Genomic DNA, 8,041 nt, shown 5'->3' with positions numbered 1-8,041 from the left:
AAAAGACAAAGATGGTCACTTTATATTGGTCAAGGGAAAAATACAACAAGAAGACATTTCAATTCTAAATATCTATGCACCCAATTTAAATGCTCCCAGATTCTTGAAACAGACCTTACTCAGTCTGAGCAATATGATATCTGATAATACCATCATAACAGGGGACCTTAACACTCCTCTTACAGAGCTGGACAGATCCTCTAAACAGAAATTAAACAAGGATATAAGAGATTTAAATGAGACCCTAGAACAACTGTGCTTGATAGACGCATATAGAACACTCCATCCCAAAGATAAAGAATATACATTCTTCTCATCACCCCATGGAACATTCTCCAAAATTGATCATATCCTGGGACACAAAACAAATATCAACAGAATCAAAAGAATTGAAATTTTACCTTGTATCTTCTCAGACCATAAGGCACTAAAGGTGGAACTCAACTCTAACAAAAATGCTCGACCCCACCCAAAGGCATGGAAACTAAACAATCTTCTGTTGAATAACAGATGGGTGAAGGAAGAAATAAAACAGGAAATCATTAACTTCCTTGAGCATAACAACAATGAAGACGCAAGCTACCAAAACCTGTGGGATACTGCAAAAGCAGTTTTGAGAGGAAAATTCATCGCTTTAGATGCCTACATTCGAAAAACAGAAAGAGAGCACATCAACAATCTCACAAGAGATCTTATGGAATTGGAAAAAGGAGAACAATCGAAGCCTAAACTCAGTAGAAGAAAAGAAATATCCAAAATCAAATCAGAGATCAATGAAATTGAAAACAAAAGAATCATTCAGAAAATTAATGAAACAAGGAGTTGGTTTTTTGAAAAAATAAATAAAATAGATAAACCATTGGCCAGACTAACGAGGAATAGAAAAGTAAAATCTCTAGTAACCTCAATCAGAAATGATAAAGGGGAAATAACAACTGATCCCACAGAGATACAAGAGATCATCTCTGAATACTACCAGAAACTCTATGCCCAGAAATTTGACAATGTGAAAGAAATGGATCAATATTTGGAATCACACCCTCTCCCTAGACTCAGCCAGGAAGAAATAGAGCTCCTGAACAGACCAATTTCAAGCACGGAGATCAAAGAAACAATAAAAAATCTTCCAACCAAAAAATGCCCTGGTCCAGATGGCTTCACTCCAGATTTCTATCAAACCTTCAAGGAAGAGCTTATTCCTGTACTGCAGAAATTATTCCAAAAAATTGAGGAAGAAGGAATCTTCCCCAACACATTCTATGAAGCAAACATCACCCTGATACCAAAACCAGGAAAAGACCCAAACAAAAAGGAGAATTTCAGACCAATCTCACTCATGAACATAGACGCAAAAATTCTCAACAAAATCCTAGCCAATAGACTACAGCTTATCATCCAAAAAGTCATTCATCATGATCAAGTAGGTTTCATCCCAGGGATGCAAGGCTGGTTTAACATACGCAAGTCCATAAACGTTATCCACCATATTAACAGAGGCAAAAATAAAGATCACATGATCCTCTCAATAGATGCAGAAAAAGCATTTGATAAAATCCAGCATCCTTTTCTAATTAGAACACTGAAGAGTATAGGCATAGGTGGCACATTTCTAAAACTGATTGAAGCTATCTATGACAAACCCACAGCCAATATTTTACTGAATGGAGTAAAACTGAAAGCTTTTCCTCTTAGAACTAGAACCAGACAAGGATGTCCTCTGTCACCTTTACTATTCAACGTAGTGCTGGAAGTTCTAGCCAATACAATTAGGCAAGACAAGGAAATAAAGGGAATCCAAATGGGAGCAGAGGAGGTCAAACTCTCCCTCTTTGCTGACGACATGATCTTATACTTAGAGAACCCCAAAGACTCAACCACAAGACTCCTAGAAGTCATCAAAAAATACAGTAATGTTTCAGGATATAAAATCAATCTCCACAAGTCAGTAGCCTTTGTGTACACCAACAACAGTCAAGATGAGAAGCTTATTAAGGACACAACTGCCTTCACCATAGTCTCAAAGAAAATGAAATACCTAGGAATATACCTAACGAAGGAGGTGAAGGACCTCTATAAAGAAAACTATGAAATCCTCAGAAAGGAAATAGCAGAGGATATTAACAAATGGAAGAACATACCATGCTCATGGCTGGGAAGAATCAACATTGTTAAAATGTCTATACTTCCCAAAGCAATCTACCTATTCAATGCCATTCCTATCAAAATACCAACATCGTACTTTCAAGATTTGGAAAAAATGATTCTGCGTTTTGTATGGAACCGGAAAAAACCCCGTATAGCTAAGGCAGTTCTCTGTAACAAAAGTGAAGCTGGGGGCATCAGCATACCAGATTTTAGTCTGTACTACAAAGCCATAGTGCTCAAGACAGCATGGTACTGGCACAAAAACAGAGACACAGACACTTGGAATGGAATTGAAAACCAAGAAATGAAACTAACATTTTACAACCACCTAATCTTTGGTAAACCAAACAAGAACATACCTTGGGGGAAAGACTCCCTGTTCAATAAATGGTGTTGGGAGAACTGGATGTCTACATGTAAAAGACTGAAACTGGACCCACACCTTTCCCCACTCACAAAAATTGATTCAAGATGGATAAAGGACTTAAACTTAAGGCATGAAACAATAAAAATCCTCCAAGAAAGCATAGGAAAAACACTGGAAGATATTGGCCTGGGGAAAGACTTCATGAAGAAGACTGTCATGGCAATTGCAACAACAACAAAAATAAACAAATGGGACTTCATTAAACTGAAAAGCTTCTGTACAGCTAAGGAGACAATAACCAAAGCAAAGAGACAACCTACACAATGGGAAAGGATATTTGCATACTTTCAATCAGACAAAAGCTTGATAACTAGGATCTATAGAGAACTCAAATTAATCCACATGAAAAAAGCCAACAATCCCTTATATCAATGGGCAAGAGACATGAATAGAACTTTCTCTAAAGACGACAGACGAATGGCTAACAAACACATGAAAAAATGTTCATCACTCTATATATTAGAGAAATGCAAATCAAAACAACCCTGAGATATCATCTAACCCCAGTGAGAATGGCCCACATCACAAAATCTCAAAACTGCAGATGCTGGCGTGGATGTGGAGAGAAGGGAACACTTTTACACTGCTGGTGGGACTGCAAACTAGTACAACCTTTCTGGAAGGAAGTATGGAGAAACCTCAAAGCACTCAAGCTAGACCTCCCATTTGATCCTGCAATCCCATTACTGGGCATCTACCCAGAAGGAAAGAAATCCTTTTATCATAAGGACACTTGTACTAGACTGTTTATTGCAGCTCAATTTACAATCGCCAAAATGTGGAAACAGCCTAAATGCCCACCAACCCAGGAATGGATTAACAAGCTGTGGTATATGTATACCATGGAATACTATTCAGCCATTAAAAAAAATGGAGACTTTACATCCTTCATATTAACCTGGATGGACGTGGAAGACATTATTCTTAGTAAAGCATCACAAGAATGGAGAAGCATGAATCCTATGTACTCAATTTTGATATGAGGACAATTAATGACAGTTATGGTTATGGGGGGGGAACAGAAAGATGGAAGAAGGGAGGTGGGTGGGGCCTTGGTGTGTGTCACACTTTATGGGGGCAAGACATGATTGCAAGAGGGACTTTACCTAACAATTGCAATCAGTGTAACCTGGCTTATTGTACCCTCAATGAATCCCCAACAATAAAAAAAAAAAAAAAAGAAAGAAAGAAAAAAAAATATCCGGGCGTTGTGGTGTGCTCCTGTAATTCTCAGCTACTCGGGAGGCTGAGGCAAGAGAATAGCCTAAGCCCAGGAGCCAGAGGTTGCTGTGAGTTGTGTGATGACATAGCACTCTACCAAGGGCGATTAAGTGAGACTCTGTCTCTACAAAAAAAAAAAAAAAAAAAAAAAAGACAGGCAGTGGGAAGCATACACATGAAGAGAACTTACCTGCTCTGCAATTTGGAGGTACACAGGTAAGACAAATGTGCCTATGAGGAAGACACAGAGGAGAGAATCCTGGGGCTCCACACTCTCTGTGCTGTGGGTGGGCCCCTTCACTGCAAAAGGCCATAGAACTGACATAGGGAGCTATCTGGAAACTGCAGAGGCGTTACAGAGAGACAACAGTGATGACCCACTGGCTTGAGAGCCCTGGGTGTGGTAGCTGGTGCTGTTTTAAAATCCCAGACCCTGGCCGGCTGCGGTGGCTCGTGCTTGTAATCCTAACCCTCTGGGAGGCCAAGGTGGGTGGATTGCCTGAGCTCACGGGTTCGAGACCAGCCCGAGCAAGAGCGAGACACCCCCCCACACACACACCGTCTCTAAAAGAAGTTGCCAGGCGTTGTGGTGGGCTCCTATAGTCCCAGTTACTGGGGAGGCTGAGGCAAGAGAATCTCTTAAGCCCAAGAGTTTGAGGTTGCTGTGAGCTGTGACGCTATGGCATCCTGCCAAGGGCAACAGGCAGAGGGCAGCACCTGCGGCTCAGTAGGTAGGCCGCTGGCCCCATATACCAAGGGTGGCGGGTTCAAACCCGGCCCCAGCAGAATTGCAACAAAAAAATAGCCGGGCGTTGTGGCGGGCGCCTGTGGTCCCAGGTACTAGGGAGGCTGAGGCAGGAGAATTGCCTAAGCCCTGGAGCCGGAGGTTGCTGTGAGCTGTGTGACTCCAGGGCACTCCACCAAGGGTGATAAAGTGAGACTCTGTGTCTCTACAAAATAATAATAATAATAATAATAAAGATAGTGGGAAGCATACAGTGAAGAAGAATGAAGAGAACTGACCTGCTCTGCAATTTGGAGGCACACAGGGAAGACAAGTGTGTCAATGAGGAAGACACAGAGGAGAGAATCCTGGGGCTCCACGCTGTCTGGATGATCATTGCTATCTGAGCTGTGGGAGGGCCTCTAAAAAAAGTCACCAGGCGTTGTGGTGGGTACCCAGCTACTTGGGCAACAAGAGGATTATTTGAACCAAAAGAGTATGAGATGACTGTGAGCTATGATGCCATCGCATTCTACCAGGGGCAAGAAAGTGAGACTCTGACTCAAAATAATAATAATAATAATAAATTTTATATAGAAACAGGTAAATGCTACAATAGCCAATGTAATTTTGAACGGAAGGCTGTGTGTACTGTAAGGAGAGATAGACACATAGATCAATTGAATAAAATAGAGAACTTATAAATAGACCCATAACTACATGCTCAACTGAGTTTTGATAAAGGTGCAAAAATAAATGGAGGACAAATGATAGTGGAGAAACATCCATAAGAAAAAAAAAAAAAAACTTCGCATAAACTTAATATCCTAATTAACTAAAAGTATCTTACAGTCTGTTTAGTCTACCTTACAGTCTTTACAAACTGTAAAACTAATGTTTTGGGGAAAAATAGGAAAAAAATTTTCAGAATTTGGGACTAGGTGAATACTTCTTTTACTTGACACTAAAAATTATATATATATCACTATATATACCAACATTCTACTGAGCATACATCTTCCTCATCAGATGGAACATTTATCATAACAGCTAAAAAATAATGAAGTGATGAGACTGAAGGATGGCAAGGAAATAGAGAACCTGGATATGCAAAATGGTACAGTCACTCTAGAAAACATTTTTTGTTTTTGTTTACTTCAAAATAAAAAGTGCAATTACCATATGATGCAACAATTTTACCCTTGTGCTTTCATCCCAGAGCCATGGAAATTTATGTTTATGCAAAAACTTTTTTTTTCTAGTTTATGGGCATTTAGGATTATTTTATTTTATTTTGTTTTTTTACTATCCTTTATTTTATTTTTTATTTATTTATTTATTTATTTTTTGGTTTTTGGCCAGGGCTGGGTTTGAACCCGTCACCTCTGGCATATGGGACTGGCACCCTACTCCTTGAGCCACAGGCACCGCCCTATCCTTTATTTTTTTATTTTTTTTTTTATTAAATCATAGCTGTGTACATTGATATATTCATGGGGCATCATTCACTAGCTTCACAGACCGTTTACCAAGTTTCACATATACCCTTGTAAGATGCACCGCTGGTGTAATCACACCAATCCTCTTCCCTCTACCCACCTCCGCCCTCCCTCCCCTCCCTTTCCCCCTTCCCCCTATTCTTAGGTTGTAACTGGGTTATAGCTTTCATGTGCAAACCCTAAATTAGTTTCATAGTAGGTCTGAGTACATTGGGTACTTTTTCTTCCATTCTTGAGATACTTTACTAAGAAGAATATGTTCCAGCTCCATCCATGTAAACATGAAAGAGGTAAAGTCTCCATCTTTCTTTAAGGCTGAATAATATTCCATGGTGTACATATACCACAATTTATTAATCCATTCGTGGATGGATGGGCACTTGGGCTTTGTCCATGACTTAGCAATTATGAATTGGGCTGCAATAAACATTTTGGTACAAATATCTTTGTTATGATGTGATTTTTGGTCTTCTGGGTATATGCCCAGTAAAGGGATTACAGGATTGAATGGCAGATCTATTTTTAGATCTCTAACTTTTCTCCATATCTCTTTCCAAAAGGAATGTATTAATTTGCATTCCCACCAGCAGTGCAAAAGTGTTCCCTTTTCTCCACATCCGCGCCAACATCTCTGGTCTTGGGATTTTGTGATATAGGCTAGTCTCACTGGAGTTAGATGGTATCTCAAAGTAGTTTTGATTTGCATTTCTCTGATGATTAAAGATGATGAACATTTTTTCATATGTCTGAAGGCCGCGCGCCTGTCTTCTTCAGAGAAGTTTCTCTTCAAATCCCTTGCCCAGCCTGTGATGGGATTAAAAATATGGAACGCTTCATGAATTTGCGTGTCGTTCTTGCACAGGGGCCATGCTAATCTTCTCTGTATCGTTCCAATTTTAGTATATGTGCTGCCTAAGCGAGCACTGTAAAAACTTTTAAATGAATGCTGACAGCAGCTTTATTCAGAAAATGGAAAGATCCCAGATTTCCTTACGTTGGTGAATTCATAGACAATCTATGGTGCATCCACAGCCCTGAATGCTGCTCAGCAATCAAAGGAATGCAGGATTGATTGGTGATTATTGATGTATGCAAGATTTTGAATGAATCTCAGTGGCACACATATTAGCTGAGTAAAAATGCTGATCTCAAGAGATTACAAACTATATGATTCCATTTATGAAACATTATTGAAATAACAAAATTATGGTGATAGAGAATAGATTAGTGGTTGCTATGGATTCAGGATAAGGGGATCGGCTATGTGTGTCTATAAAGGCGTAACATTATGGACCCTTGTGGTGATGGTGTAGTTGGTATAGTTCTGTACCTTAATTTATGGCAGTAGTTACTTAAAGCTACCCCTGTAAACAAACAACATAAACAACACGTGCAGAGATAAGTGCATGTATAACTGGAGAAATATGAATAAATTCTGTGTGGATTGCACCAAAGCCAATTTTCTGGTTTTGATATTGCATTTTAGTTATGCAACTGTTGTTAACATTAGGGAAGGGTAGGCAAAGAGTGCACATGATATCTCTGTACATTTCTTCACAACTTTCTCTATACCTATAATTATTTAAAATAAAATATCTTCAAAATTTTTCACTAAGGCAATCAAGAATACATAAAAGGAAAATTTTAGAAGAAAACATAATGACATTTTCCTAGATGTCTTATTGTTATTGATTTCTTATTTAACTTTACTGCTCTCAGATGAATTGCTCTATAATATTTTAATCATTTTGTATTTATTAGGACTCGTGTTGACACTGAAAATGGTCTATGTTGGAGAACATACCATGTTCATTTTAAGGAGAATGTATTCTGTGGTTGTTAGTGTAGTAGTATCCTAACAATACCAGGTAGATCACAGCAGTTACCAGAGCTATTGAGGTTCTCTATGTCTTTATTGAGTTTTTATCTAAGTTGTTCTGTCAGTTAAAAAAGTATAACTTGTACTCTGGGGGCACAATTATAAGAGGGACTTTACCTAACAAATGCAAACTTTATAACCTAATA

At 38.9% G+C, this 8,041-nt stretch overlaps 1 non-coding gene across 1 annotated transcript; it reads right to left on the bottom strand.

The window, feature by feature from the left end:
* Positions 1 to 6,833: 6,833 nt before the first annotated feature.
* On the bottom strand, positions 6,834 to 6,940 carry LOC128578663 (U6 spliceosomal RNA). The gene has a single exon (XR_008377802.1). It is a non-coding gene; the product is annotated as a U6 spliceosomal RNA (small nuclear RNA).
* Between the last annotated feature and the right edge of the window lie 1,101 nt (positions 6,941 to 8,041).

Source organism: Nycticebus coucang, chromosome X (assembly GCF_027406575.1).
Source record: "Nycticebus coucang isolate mNycCou1 chromosome X, mNycCou1.pri, whole genome shotgun sequence".
NCBI lineage: Eukaryota > Metazoa > Chordata > Mammalia > Primates > Lorisidae > Nycticebus > Nycticebus coucang.
The sequence above is the reverse complement of the archived record's forward strand: the minus strand, read 5'-3'. Positions and strand labels throughout refer to the sequence as shown.